The sequence below is a fragment of the Apium graveolens genome, chromosome 9 (genome assembly GCF_009905375.1).
Source record: "Apium graveolens cultivar Ventura chromosome 9, ASM990537v1, whole genome shotgun sequence".
Classification (NCBI taxonomy): domain Eukaryota; kingdom Viridiplantae; phylum Streptophyta; class Magnoliopsida; order Apiales; family Apiaceae; genus Apium; species Apium graveolens.
The window spans coordinates 90,694,025-90,710,233 of NC_133655.1; the positions used below are offsets into that span (position 1 = coordinate 90,694,025).

Here is a 16,209-nt window from a genome sequence, read left to right on the forward strand (position 1 = left end):
TACACTTTGTTTTGTTTAATTTTCAATAAATTTTAAGGTGTTTTGTTATCATCATGTTTCTCTTAATTTATGGCTACAATTCCAGTAGACATAAATTGGGGGAGATTGTTAGGAATATGTTGTGAACTTGATGATAAGTTAAACAAAACACCTTAGTAGATTTAACTTAGTGAAATTTGTAGCTCTCGACGGATGATCTAATATAGTCCCGACGGATGAACTTTATAGTTCTGACGGATGATAATTTGACATCCATCGAGATTGTAGCTTATGTGACAAATAAGTACTGTAGCACATTTCTGCAAACAACATGTTTTAGTCTAGTAGATTGTATAGGGTTATCTAAGTCATGTTGACTACTAGATTGATATGCAGAATAGGTTGATCAATTGTAAATATAAGATGTCTTGTAATAATGTATAAGTTAAATAGAGTTAAGTGGCAGATAGACTCCCGACGGATGATCTACAAGACTCCCGATGGATGACCAACAAAGCTCCGTACGGATAATCATCAAGACTCCCGACGGATGACAAACATAGTCCCAATGGATGATCAAATTCAAAATAGCTGTTGATAGTGACAACACAGTCACATGCGTTGGGTGTTTGCAAAAGGAATGTGGAAGCCTGTTAAGTAGGATTTTGAGAACAAAGAAGCATTACCATTTCCATGCAAATGTGAAGATATTCAACGACGCCGGAATAGAGTAGTGAAATAGCATGGAGTTAGACTAGATATGTTCTGTTTTATTATCTTTTCCTATTGTCATGTAAACTTGGTGATATATATAAATAAAGTGTAGCAAGTAGAATAAACAACTAAGCAAATACATTTTCCAGAGAAATATATCAAGCTGCATTCTATAAGGATTTCTCTGTAGTTTGTTTGTTCAACTTGTAAAGCAGCTGTGAGCTATTCAAAGCTTCACAGATTTCTCAAACTGATATATTATATATATATATATATCTGGTGGATACATTCAAATCCACCAGAAAGTTTTAAAACTTGTGTTTTATTACTTAGTGTTCTGATTTCAATTATCTTTCTATTCCGCACTACAGCAAATCAAACACTGTTATATGTATTAAGGCTCTGTTTGGGATTGCTGTTAAAAATTGTTGTGCTGTTAAAAAAAGTGCTGCTGGAAAAAGTGCTGTTGTAAAAATCAGATGACTATTTGGTAATGTTTTTGATACGTATATGTTTTGATGCAAAAAATTAAAAAAATGATGCATTTGGTAAGGTTTGATGGTGAAATCAGCATCTGCTTCCCGCAACAGCTGAAAAGCAGGTTTTTCTAAAAGCATGGGGGGACTTGCTTTCTCTAATAGCAGCTTTTAAGCCAAAAGCACTTTTCAGAAAAGCAGCTTTTAAATTTTACCAAACAGTTTTTTAACTGCTTTTCAGCGAAAAGCTGCTGTTGCTGTCTGCAACAGCAATACCAAACACACCCTAAGTTAGAATTGTTTTAAAATCTTGAAAAGAAGCCAGAATTACATTAAACCCCTCCTTCTGTATTCTTGTTGTCTCGTTAGGGAATAACAGAGTTATACTGATTAGTATTATGTATGATAGTGAAATAGTGAGTTTAGATGTGGAAGTTGATTGGTCTACTTCTGGGTTAATTGTTGGTTGTGTGATTGATTGTTGGTGTCGGCTTGAGTCCGACTGGTAGTTAATAATATAAAGGAGATGCTGCCCAAATTTTCGGAGAATACCCTACTATTGAAGATAGAAATTATACTTCCGTGTGTTATTGATATTCTTGGTGATACTCCAAATAATCGTGATCTCAGTTCTTAAAAGAAGTTGTTACATCCAATCCGACTATATATAATTGGTCTTTGATTTCATTTAGCTAGTCATCACTTGGTGTAATTGATCAATTAAGTAAGTTAATTGGCTAATTTTACCAATTAATGGTCAGTTAGATGGAGATCGATTCCAATTAAATTAAGTCAAATTTTGATGTGACTTTCAAATCCGAAATCAAAGCAATGAGGAATTTGGAGAAGGTAAGGACATCAGTAGAATTCAGAAATCGTTGCAAGTGTGTGAAGCTTTACTTGGATGAATGTGCCTTTTTTAATGGATAAGAGAAATAAAAAGTTATTTGTATGGACAAATGAGAAGAATGTTTTCAAGAGCTAAAGATTTAAGATAAAGCAAAGAGGAGGAAGGAAGGGAAGAAGGGAGGTGGAATAAATAAAAGATTAATAACTACACCAATACGGATTTTATTAGACAATCAAAGAGATTTTATCATCTACAATAAAGTTTATTAAAGGACGTGTTTCTAAATTGTTTTGATAATCATACAGTAAAAGATTTACCAAGTATTTTTGTTTTGGATAAAATGTGAGATACAGTTTTAATTCAGTTTCTGATTGATGTTGATACTTAGGTTGTTAAATATCGAAAGTGGTATTAATATAGATGATTGTTATTTACTTCAGAATGGGATGTTGTGAGCATCCAAGTTCGTATTGATATCCAATTTGATATGACATCAAAATGAGTATTAATATCAAGAGTTCGGTTTTGAATGAGCTATGAGAATAAAGAATGGAAATAGGAAAGAAGATGGAATCAAAAGGATGATAAAGAAACTTTATAAGATGCCAGGATATAGATAAGATATGGGTATTGTGTGGGACAGGAGTAAAGTGAAGAGTTTGAGGAAAAATTTGTAAATTGAGATATGGAATGCATCTCAGAAGTACGATTAAGTATCGAGGGATGAAAGAAAATATCTAGTGACCAGACATGAAGAGAAAATGGGAGAAACATGTATGTAAATGTTACACCTAACCAAGAATTAGGACGGAGCATCAAAGGCTAGATGGATTATTATAACGGTTAACTTTCAAAAATAAAGATAGATATATTTTGCCAAGAGATGTCACAGTGAAATCACCTGAGAACCAAAGGTGAGGAAAGCGTAAATTAAATTATTATTGATAGGTTATCCAAACCCAGTCTTGCTCTTTTATTAGTAAGCAATTTGTCCAAAAAGTGGGTTAGTTGCTGCCTGAAGAAATGTGGTACGTCATCAGATCCAGAAATTGATTGTAAAGGATCAATATTGTTTGATTTAAGATTTGACAAGAGTATTTAGAATACGATGAATTATGTCGAACCAAAATAATATATACCACTCTTAGATGAACGAGCATTAAATAAAGCAAAACTAAAAGATAGGAATTTGGATCAACGTCGCTAACTCAAGGGATTCAAGTTATTCCAAGAATATGATATGAGACATAGATGTCAAAGAAAACTTTCAGATAGTATGGCATAATGAAAGAATAAATGGTATATGTGACTAGACGTCAAGGAAAATATTGCAGTCAGTTTCGTATGAGAACTTCTTAGAACCAAAATAAATGATAATATGGATAACAATATGCTGGTGATGCCTCTGAAAGTAGTCCCAAGTGCTAGGGAGAGCTCCTGTGCAAACCTACTCTGCGACTCGTACATCGCATCCATCCTCCTGGAAAGCCTCCTGTACTGGACATCAGCCATCCCTGAACCATCACCTCCCTAGGCTCTAGAAGATCCTACCTCGCCATGAGCCTGACTGGGCCTAGCCATCGTAGCACCAGCTGCTGGACGTCCCCCTGAAAGATGATATCCCAAACCATGCTCCTCGGGATCACCACCCGTCCACTCCTGCATCGCATTCAGCATCGATGAATCAATAGGAGTGGCCGGCATCTGCAGCTGCTCATAAGAAGGCCAGTGGACTCCAACTACCTTGCACAGCTTCGTGACAATAGAGGCATACAGGATGTTGTAATGCATCCTCCCCCTCAAAAACTTCAAAATCCCTTGGTAGATGAACTCACCAAGGTCCACATAATACTCCTCATTCAGAATCCCCCACAACAATCTGGCTCTCTCAACTGTAACCTCATGTGCATGTGAAGAAGGCAAAATATTAGCACAAATAAAGGCATTCCATGCACGGGCATACCTGTTCATCGCAACAGCCGAAAAAGAACGATACTCGTTAGATCCCATCTTAAACTTCCACACCGTGCCCGGCTGACAGAGAGTAGTAATAATCAAATCCGAGTCAAAATCCTCGGGGGTCTTCTCGTTTCAATTCTCCTCCTGGGTCTTCCTTTGTCGCTGCCCAATAACACGGCGAATCGCATCAGGCTAATAATCAACCGTAAGCCCCCGAACAACCGTATACCCATTCTTGTCGGCCTTGGCATTCGCATAAAACTTGCGAACCACACTCATCGGGACCGCCTCCGGTGACTCACAAAAAGTAATCCACCCTTTCTCTACAATCATCGACAATAACTCACCATCCCTCCCCGATGGAAAATCTCCCCTCTCCTTCAGAATCGGCTTAGTCAGAAGCCTAGAATACTCCTCCTCAACAGCCCTATCCACCAATCGGGGCCTCACAGCAGTACCCCTCGAAGAATCAGTAGTAGGAATGGTGCTGCTGCTATCAACAGTTCGAGATCTCTTTGGGGCCATTAAAACTGAGAATAAGTGTTTGAGAGTTGTGTTTTGTGTGTAGGAGAGAGTATTGAGAATTGAAAGTATAATGGGTGTGTATGGAGATGATGTGTGTATATATAGGGTAAGATTAAGGTTAAATTAGAGTAGGAGTGGGGTTTGTGGGTGATTAGGAGATGGAAATCGTGGGTAATGGGGTTGATGCTGTGGAATTGTGTTTTTGTGTTTTTTTTCTATTTTGTTTGGTTTTTTATAAGGCTGGAAAAAAAATTCAAACATTCGGCCTCCAGGCGGTCGCCTGGAACCAACATGCGGGCGCCTGCCAGCAAGCGGCCGCCTGGAACTAGCAGGCGGGCGCCTGCGAGGTTCCTGGAATTTTTTTTTCAGCCTTCAATTTTCTGATTTTTTTTTGGGTTTTTGGATAGAGTACTAAATTCTAAGGGTTCCTATGGTCTCATATCTTGGGTTGCCTCCCAAGAAGCGCTTCTTTTACGTCATTAGCTTGACGTAGAGTAGTTCGATCAAGTTGACGATAAAACGGCACTAACCACTTCCCGGTTTGCCGTATCCCCATAATAGTGCTTCAATCTCTGACCATTAACCTTGAATTCTTGGCCCGGATCGTTCTCAAAAATCTCCACTGCTCCATGTGGAAACACCGTTTTGATGATAAATGGTCCAGACCACCTTGTTTTTAACTTTCCAGCAAAAAGTCAGAGACGAGAGTTGAATAAAAGAACTTGTTGCCCCGACACGAATGACTTAGGGGATAACTTCCTGTTGTGCCACCTTTTTAATTTTTCCTTGTACATATTGTTGTTCTCGTACGCTTGAAGTCGAAATTCATCAAGTTCATTTAACTGAAGCATTCGCTTCTTCCCAGCTGCATCTAGTTCAAAAGTTAACTTCTTCAGTTCCCAATAAGCCTTATGCTCAAGCTCCGCAGGTAAATGACATCCCTTACCATAGACAAGTTCAAACGGGGACATCCCAAGTGGAGTCTTGTATGCTGTTCTATAATCCCAAACAGCTTCATCGAGCTTCAAAGACCAATATTTCCTTGACGGACAAACAACTTTCTCTAGAATGCTCTTGATCTCTCTATTAGACACTTCAGCTTGACCATTAGTTTGCGGATGATAGACAGTAGCAATACGATGATTCACATTGTAGAGCTGCATCATAGAAGTGAACTTATGATTGCAGAAATGCGACCCCTCATTACTTATGATAACTCGTGGCATTCCAAATCTTGTGAATATCTGCTTATGAAGAAAACTCAACACTATCTTTGCATCATTCGTCAGTAAAGCCTTGACTTCTACCCATTTTGAGACATAATCGACTGCCAACAAGATGTACTGATTATTACAAGAGGAGATAAATGGTCTCATGAAATCGATTCCCAAAACATCGAAGACCTCAACTTCAAGCATCACATTTAAAGGCATCTCATCCTTTCTAGTAAGATTCCCAACTCTTTGGCAATGATCACACCTTAAAACAAACTGATGTGCATCCTTAAACAATGTAGGCCAAAAAAAACCTTTTTGAAGAATACGAGCTGCTATTTTTTCACCACCATAATGTCCACCATAAACTGTGGAATGACAGTCTCGTAATATCCCCTCCGTCTCACAGAATGGGATACATCTCCTGATGATCTGGTCAGCTCCTTGTCTAAACAAATATGGTTCATCCCACATGTACCACCTCACCTCATGCATAAACTTCTTCTTTTGAGCTGCATTCATATTAGAAGTCATTATATTGCTGACAAGATAGTTCACAATGTCTGCGAACCATGGCTCTTTCTCCTGAACTGCGAACAACTGCTCATCCGGAAAAGATTTGTTGATCAATGTCTTATCAAGTGAAGTAGAATCGGGATTCTCCAGTCTAGAGAGATGGTCAGCCACTTGATTTTCAGTACCTTTTCGATCCTTGATCTCTAACTCAAATTCCTGTAGCAAGAGCACCCAACGAATAAGTCTAGGCTTCGAATCCTTCTTTGAGACGAGATAGCGAATGGAAGCGTGATCAGTGAATACTGTCACCTTTGTCCCAAGTAGATAAGATCGAAATTTTTTGAAACCAAAAACTATAGCCAAGAGCTCCTTCTTAGTAGTGGTGTAGTTCATTTGAGCTCCATTAAGCGTCTTACTAGCATAGTAGACCATATGAAAGATATTATTCTTGCGCTGCCCAAGAACTGCTCCCACTGTATAATCACTTGCATCGCACATCATCTCAAAAGGTTCTGTCCAATCAGGTGCCGTAATAACCGGTGTAGTTATCAAACTCTTCTTGAGAGTCTCGAATGCTTCCAAGCATTCATCATCAAATTTGAAAGGCACATCTTTCTCGAGCAAGTTGCACAACGACTTAGATAACTTAGAGAAGTCCTTGATGAAACGCCGATAAAAACTGCACGACCAAGAAAACTACGGATTCCTTTCACAGAAATAGGTGGAGGAAGATTTTTAATGACTCCCACCTTGGCTTTATCCACCTCAAGGCCTTTGCTAGAGACTTTATGCCCAAGAATGATGCCCTGTTGCACCATGAAGTGACATTTTTCCCAATTGAGCACCAAATTAGTTTCCACACACCTTTTGAGCACCGAATGGAGATTATTCAAACATTCATCAAACGAATGTCCAAAAATGGAGAAGTCGTCCATGAACACTTCGACATTATTTCCATTCATATCAGAGAATATAGCTATCATGCAGCTTTGAAAAAGTGGCAGGTGCACCACATAAGCCGAAAGAAACTCTGCAAAAAGCAAACGTTCCAAATAGACAAGTGAAAGTAGTCTTTTCTTGGTCTTCTGGTACAATGCAAATCTGATTGTAACCCGAATAGCCATCTAGAAGACAATAATACTCATGACCAGCCAACCTGTCAAGCATCTGATCAATAAATGGAAGAGGGAAGTGATCCTTCCTTGTGGCTTTGTTCAACTTTCTGTAGTCCATGCATACCCTCCATCCTGTGACTATTCGAGTGGGGATGAGCTCGTTCTTCTCATTTGCTACCATAGTAATACCTCCTTTCTTAGGTACACATTGCACGGGGCTCACCCAAGAACTATTAGAAATATGATAAATGATTCCAGCATCCAGCCACTTTAGAATTTCTTTCTTTACTGCTTCTTTCATGATAGGATTAAGTCTTCGATGTTGCTCAACAGTCGGCTTACTACCTTCCTCTAGCAGAATTTAATGCATGCAATACGAAGGGCTGATCCCTTTAATATCTGCTATAGTCCATCCGATGGACGATTTGAATTCTCTCAAGATCCTCATGAGCATGTCCTCAACACTACCTGAAAGGTCAAATGCAATAATAATAGGCAAAGTAGATGCATCACCTAAAAAAGCATACCTCAAGTGTTCAGGTAATGGTTTAAGATCCAAAGTAGGTGCTTCCTCAATAGACAGTTTGAGCTTTCCCTCAGCATTCTTGAGATCAGTAGTACCAAGAGATTCAAATGGCATGTCTAGCTTTTGCTTCCAAGGAGAAGAATTTAAATATTGTAGTTACTCATTGCCTTCCTCATCTTCACTGTCAAATTCCCCCACTAAGGCTTTTTCTATGGCATTAGACCTTAGCACATGATCAAGTTCTGAAGTTACCGCAGAATCAAGCAAATCCACCTTGAAGCACTCCTCATCTTTTGTAGGGAATTTCATCGCATTGAATACATTGAATACATTGAATTTCACATCCTGATCTTGCACCCTCATAGTAAGTTCACCTTTTTGCACATCTATCAAGGTACGGCCTGTAACCAAGAAAGGTCTTCCCAAGATTATGGGAATCTTCTTATCTTCCTTGAAATCCAGAATGACAAAGTCTGTAGAAAAGATGAGCTTATCCACCTTTACTAACACGTCCTCCACGATGCCTCGTGGGTATGTAATAGAACGATCAGCCAATTGTAGAGACATGTAGGTGGTCTTCGGATCAGGCAAATTCAGCTTTTTGAAGATAGACAACGGCATCAGATTGATGCTTGCTCCTAAATCGCAGAAGCACTTGTCGAATGACAACTTGCCAATAGTGCAAGGAATGGTAAAGCTACCTGGATCCTTAAGCTTTGGAAGTAATTTTTATTGCAACACAACACTGCACTCTTCCGTTAGAGCAACGGTATCAAGATCATCCAGTTTCACCTTTCTTGAAAGAATACCCTTCATGAATTTCGCATAACTAGGCATTTGCTCCAGAGCCTCAGCGAAAGGTATGTTGATGTGAAGTTTTTTGAACACCTCCAGAAACTTACCAAATTGCTTATCTAGCTTTTGTTTTTGCAATCTCTTAGGAAAATGTGGTGGAGGATAGAGCTGTTTCTCCCCTGTATTACCCTCAGGCATAGTGTCTTCAACAGTAGTCTTCCTTGGTTCCGCCTCTTTCTCCTTTTGCTTTTCTTCTTCAACTACAACTTCAGCTTCCCTATCTTTTGATTTTTCAGCATTAGCAACTTTTCCAGACCTTAAGGTAATAGCTTTGACTTGCTCTTTTGCTTTCTTCCTTTCTGGCACTTCAGTATCGCTGGGAAGTGTGCCAGGTTGACGACTGAGCACGACATTGGCTATTTAACCGATTTGATTCTCCAATGTCTTGATAGAAACAACCTAACTTTTGTACAACAGCTTTAGCTCCTAGAAATTAGCACTAGAAGCTGGAGCAGCACCTCCTTGTTGAGGATATGATTGCCTTTGAGCATATTGCTGAGGTTGCGGGAATCCATGTGGATTAAACTGCTTACTTACAGCTTGCTGATATGGTTGCTCAACAACATTCTGAGTATTGCTCCAGCTGAAATTGGGATGATTTATGTTATTAGGATGATAAGTAGCTGGCACAGGCTGCTGCGGTCGCTGATAATTGTTCACATACTGAACAGATTTATTAACAAGAGAACACTGATCCGTAGTATGAGAGTCTGCACAAAGCTCACATACCAAAGCTATCTGATTGACTCCATAGTTAGCTAAAGAATCGACCTTCATAGACATCGCTTGGAGCTACGGTGCAATAGCTGTAGCTCCATCAACTTCCAGAATACCTACTACTTTCCCAGGCATCATCCTTTGAGTTGGGTTTTGATGCTCATTTGCAGCCATAGTTTCAATAAGATTATAGGCTTCTATATAGCTTTTGGCCCACAAGGCGCCTCCAGCTGCTGCATTGAGCATGGGCCGAGATTGAGCCCCCAAACCATTGTAGAACCCAGTGATCACCATCCAGTCAGGCATACCATGATGTGGACACTTTCTCAACATCTCCTTATAGCGCTCCCAAGCTTCGCACATAGATTCTGTTGGTTGCTGCGTAAACTGAGTAAGAGCACTCCTCATAGCTGTAGTCTTGGCCATTAGATTGAACTTCACCAGAAACTTTTGTGCAAGATCTTCACAAGTAGTGATGGACCCAGCTGGTGAAGAATGTAACCAGTCCTTAACCTTATCCCTCAGAGAGAATGGGAAAAGCCTCAGCATGATAGCCTCATTAGTAACACCATTATATTTAAAAGTACTGCAGATCTCGACAAAATTCCTGATATGCATGTTGGGATCTTCAGTCGCAACACCTCCAAAAGAAACAGAATTCTACAGCATCTGGATAGTGCCCGGCTTGATTTCGAAAGTGTTAGCCTGAATAGCCGGATGAATGATGCTTGACTAAATGTCATCAATTTTTCTCCGAGAAAAGTCCATAAGAGCTGGATCTGCTGGAACTATACGATCACCCATGATTACCGGTTCTTTCTGTTCACTTTTTTTATCTGAATCTTCAAAATCTATCTTCTCCGGAATATCAAGAACTGAGTCTGTCTCCTCAGCTGTATCTAGAGTCCTCTTGCGAGTGCGAGAACGTGTTTGCATAAATGCTCGCTAGAGTACCTGAAACACAACCGGAAACAATAAGTAACAAGTCTTAATCAATGAGTCCTAATGACCACTGATGGCAAGTATATAAACTTCTGGATTGGAAAGTTTAGATAGTCACATACACTTCAAAGCTCTAAGAACAGTAACAAGTGATAAATTCAATTTGTTACAAGGATTATGAGACATTAATACAAGACCCCCAAATTGTAATTGTAAAATACTTTAGATTTAGATACTCTAAGCCTCTGAGTATATGATATTCTACTTTTTGGTGTTTGTTTCCAAGTAATCCAATGCAATATACTTTAGGTAGACAACAAATGATTAGAATGGGTACATTCTTATACTCTTAAAATCTAAATAACACATCATGAAAGGTAAAATATGAGAGGTTGTTTTTATGATATTATGAGCACCTTTTCTAAATTAATATTGAGGACAAGAAAGTGAGGGAAGTCCAAAATCGGAACCATCATATGTAAAAGGTTAGTGTAGAATTATTTTGTAGCTTACTAATTTTCTTTGTTCCCCAGTAAAATAATTTGATGCAAATAAGCAATATTTTTACACTTACAATTAGTAAGTTAAAAAAAAGATTTTTTCTTTTTTATTTGGATGAACCTGAACCTGTAATTTATTAAACATTGTTAGTTAGCTTATACTATCAGTCTACTGAGATGCAAGATTAATTTTTGATGAGATTCATATGCCTTAGAGCAAGTTATTCAAGTATTCTTTACATATTTGTTCCTTTTATTGGATATCTGTCATTTGTTTTTTTATTGTTCTACGATAAATTTTGTAGTGATCTAAAAAGTGAGTTTTGGTTCTCTTACCAACGCATGTATTTCTTATCTTCAGGTCCACCTTTGGGTTCAAAAAGTTGCATTACTTCAAGTGAATCATCAATAAGTTTTTCTCAATCTTATTGCAAAAATATTAAACAGGTAACACTAAGTAAGATAGTCCGTGATATTTTTTCTTGAAGGAACAAAATGGCCATATATCTAAACTAATTTGGTTATGAACATAAAAAAATAAGGTATCTCTTTTATAAACTCAATAGAAGGGAAACAGATTTATTGAATTTTGACAAAGGCTTTTGGCCTTATGATCCTCAATTCTTGCAGGTGAAGATGCAAGAAAATTAGATTATGGAAATAGAAGAATTCCTGGATAATTCAGCTGGTATGAGAGGAGTTTCTAAGATCTTTCCTCCACATGTAATGGATGAGATGGAGTTCTGAAGATTCACTATGTGATTCTATAAGATGAGCTTGGGGAAGATGTGAGGCAGTTCCATTGCTAAATCTTTCTATTCATTCTCTTATGTAAAGTTTAATGTCTACAAAAGCAGTTGGATTTAGGTCATGTTCATGGTATATTTCTCATGTTTTTTAGGTATTTATCTCTTGTACTCAGGTTTAGTAGCAATGACTTCAGTTTACAATCTCTTTATTGCATGTGTGGTTTGTTTCCTTTTTAAGTTTTATATGCTTGACAAAGTATATCTATTAACAATTAAATCTCTAAAAATTTAATAACCTAAACCAAAAATTTCAAACTAATTATTTAAGTAATTGTATATACCTATTCAGACATATCAAATTTCATTGTTTTAATTATGACACGTGTTTTATAAGTTTAAATAATTTAGTAAAGGTGATGATTGATTTTTCATAATATTTAAAAGGTAAATACTACTATGTATTTTTGATAATAAATATGCATATGTTATGGAATATGGTTACTAAGATAATGGTGACCCGAGCCTTGCATAATTACATAATTTTAATAAATAGATTTATTTTTAAGAAAATACTAACTAATTAGGTTTTGCATATTAATGATTAAACTTTCAAATATACTGGATTATAAAACAACTACTTTAAAATTAAAAAGTTATAAGTATAATAATAATAATAATAATAATAATAATAATAATAATAATAACAATGATTCTACAATTATATTTGTGAACCAAATAGTAAAATAAATAATTCTTTTTGATAATAAGCTTACAATAAACATTATAATAAGTTTTAATGATATTTAATTAGTAAGATGTATTAACTTTCACATATATTATTATTATAAATTGTGAAACTATCCAAATATTTATAATTTTTCTCTGATTTAAATAAATGTGGAAAGAACTTTATTTTTATTTGTTATTATTTTTTTTCTATATAAACGAGTCGAGGTGTCGCGGTGAGGCGACGCCGAGAAACTATTTCCCAATATAATACAGTATAATGCAGATAATTGAGAACAATTAAGATTAAATTATTTAGTATATTTAATTTATATTTATATTTTTATTAAAATATTTCAACACTAACATATTATCATATATGATTTTCAAAATTTCCCTATTCTGTGTATAAGTAAGTCGATCAATTATCGTGAGACGAAACCGATAAACTTTTTATGACATATAATAACTATTGATTTCTCATAATTAAACAAAAAGTAATTCATACTTAAATGACCACTATGTAGCTAATAATTAAATAAAAAATAACTTAATGATTGTCACTATGTAGCTAACGTTCCCAATTTAGTACAAAATTTTACAAGGCTGCTTTAGGCTATTAGATAGGCCATAAAAAATTTTGAAAAATGTGACAATCTTTTTGTTCTATTTTTTGTCCATGTATAGGGCAGGTGTGAAAGGTGAATAAGGTCAAACCAAAAAACTGGCCACCTCTTATAAACTGCAATATACTGCAAAAATATCCCATATATATACGCTTTACTTTAGTCTTTTTTTCTCCCGTATATGTACATAGAATTTATGCATAATCTTAAATCTTAAATATTTTTAATGAATTTGTCATTGTTGTAAAATGTTATGTTGAATTAACGCTCTTAAGTACCTCCTCTGTCTTTTACGTGCATGTCATTTTTGACTTTTTTTATTTAATTTAAAAGTGCATACCAATGATATACGGACTTATCATTTTTTTAATTTTTGGGGATATAAATTTGTGATTTATAATTTTATTCCGAAAAGAAGTTCAAAAATATTATATGGAAGTATTTTTTTAAGGATCGTGAACATGTAAAATATGACTAAAATGATGTTAATTTAGTAAAGAAAAGGGGTAGCAGGGGTTATAATATGAAACTGCTAGATTCAATCTAAGAAAAATGAGATGAAATGTGAAGAATAGTAGGGCTTCAAAGATTTTCGTTATTTTTAACTTGAATCTCCATCATTCTACTATGCATGTTTACCAAGATTATCAAGATCACCAACTCAAATTATAAATCCTCTAACACCATTGGTTAAGGTCGAAGGACAATGTGTTTGGGTGCCCTCTTATAGTTTACAAAGATAGTGCTCACGGCTACTCAGATTTTTTTAGTTTTTACATTTTCTTTAATGTTTTTTTAACACTTGAAATTAATTGGTTAGAAATTTCTGAGCCATTTTTCTACTTTGGAATTTAGAACAATGTTCAGAGGTTCGGTTAAGTATTGTATTTGTTATTGAATCTTTTACTTAAATTCTGAAACTCCATTTATTGATCAGTTTATTAAATAGTGTTATTATCAAAAGATTTTCTTATCAAACATAAATGGTCTTAACAAGTTCTTGTAAGTTTTACAATGTAGTGTTGCATGATATACCCTAGCTTAATAGTTGAGTGCTATTGAGAGTCAACCTGAATGAACATGGGTAGTTATAAATTGGTCAGATCATATTTTATTGAGAGTGTCTTTAAATGCTCTAAAAGAACTTTAGATATGATTTTTCATGTTTGGTCATACAAGGAGCCATCGAGTAATATATATTACATAATTAAATTGAGAAAACTTACAAATTTGTGAAAATTATATTTTTCACAAACTTACAAATTTATGAAAATTATATTTTCCCTTTACCAACACACACATGTTCTTTTGCATCTTGGACATCTTAGGCACTATCAGACATTTACAAAATCACCACTAACCATCACACTCTGCATAGTAAAGAGATTATATCAAATTGTTATGGCTCATTCAGATGTAACATTTTTGTGAGTACCTATACCTATTATGCAAAATAAATGAGGTAGAGATGCAACATTTTTGCGAGTACCTATACCTATTATGCAAAATCAATGAGTTACTATATATGTTATACTACACCGCTGAACAAAGTTTTCCGATTGTTACCGAGGCATCTTCTTATGATCCATAAGAACACATGTAACCATTAAAAATTTAAAGTACATATTTTGTTTAACGCTCAAAATTTTATGGAGAACAAAATCCTTTCATTAATATTCAAGTGTTTACCAGGTAATTTTTGCATATAACGATCATATTTTTTTGGTCCATCTATTTGTTTTTTAATTGTTCGTTAGTATAATTAAAAGGATAATCATTTCAGAATACGGTGTTGTGATTCCTTTCATTTATAAGAAGGAATACGGTGCGTCTATATGTTATTTGTTTTTCGATAAAATAATTAGAAGATTGATTATTTAGTTTTTAAGTTTCCAAAGTGTCATATATTAAGCATGCGTAGCGCAGGCCAAAGTCCCTAGTATATAAAAACATCACTAATTTATCATGATATTTTCAATACACGTATATAAAAGGCAACTACTACAAATTTGAAATTTCATTTAAATTAAATTCGAATTTTTGATCTCATAAGAAAAAATACTAATATAACAACACAATAAAACCCGTTGTTTATTCGATTCTGTCCACAATTCTCTCTCAACTAGTACATCTTGAAATGATTCACGTATCTTTCTTTTAATAAAACTTGGAATTTGAGCCCAAGGTTGCAATTTCAGCGGTAAATCTGGATCACGGAAATTTGATAAATAAAGTTATCATTTGTGCGCGTATATAAGCACATGTGCTTGTCAGATTTACGTGAATCCTCTTTACGTTATCTTGCAGGCTGAGCAAAAAAAATTGAAATGAAACCGAAAGTGAACCTTGGATATGAATTGATGAAAATTGATCCGTATAAAATCGAACCTATTTATAATTGAAAAATTAAAAACTAAAGCCGAACCCGATTATTCGGTTTCGGTTTCATGTTCAAATAGAACCAAAAAAATTATAACTGATATGATCAATAAAAATAAATAAATAAATAGAATATTATATATGTTTAAAACTATTATTTTATAAACCATATTCTACTTTTGAGTGCTTAAGTCATAGAATAGAGCTTAACTTTAATTTAGATCCTTAACTAAGTTACATGTTTAATATAAAAAAATTTCTTTTATCTTAGACTAAACAAAGAAATCCAGTGATAATATGAAAAATATACATCTGCTTCGTTTGATCATTTATATTTAAGTATGTTATCGTAATATATAAGTAGCTAATATATAAGCAGATGTGAAAGAAAATATTATTACTGATAACTCCGATCCTTTCCCAGACTCCTCTCCTCTCTCTATTCGGACTCAGCTTCCATTTGTGTAGAATTGAGAGTGTATGTGGTTAAACTGTAGTTTTGGGATTCTGCAAAATAGAACCCGAGGGGGTGGCGTCCCCGCGGCACCTCCGGCGTTAGAATGAGATATGGTTGTGGAGAAAAAAGGTAGAATAGAAATTACCTAAATATATATGGTGCGTGTATATGTGTGTATGAGGATAGAGTGAATAACCCACAAGATGCCTTTTTGGAGGCCTTCAATTAGGGTTCGAGGGCTTTTACCTTCAATCGGGGTCGTTGGAGTGTCCAGGGTCTTTATGCACCTGGACGCCTGTGATGAGAGCACATTTTCAGGTGCTCATCCTGGGATCCGGGCCATTGGAACCTTTTGGATCCAGGATACCAGGACGTCCACAATGT

The 16,209-nt window shown here is 35.6% G+C and overlaps 1 non-coding gene across 1 annotated transcript; it reads left to right on the forward strand.

Moving 5' to 3' along the window:
• The first annotated feature begins 9,750 nt into the window (after positions 1–9,750).
• Positions 9,751–9,857, forward strand: LOC141688187 (small nucleolar RNA R71). Its single transcript, XR_012561647.1, has one exon. It is a non-coding gene; the product is annotated as a small nucleolar RNA R71 (small nucleolar RNA).
• The last annotated feature ends 6,352 nt before the right edge of the window (positions 9,858–16,209 follow it).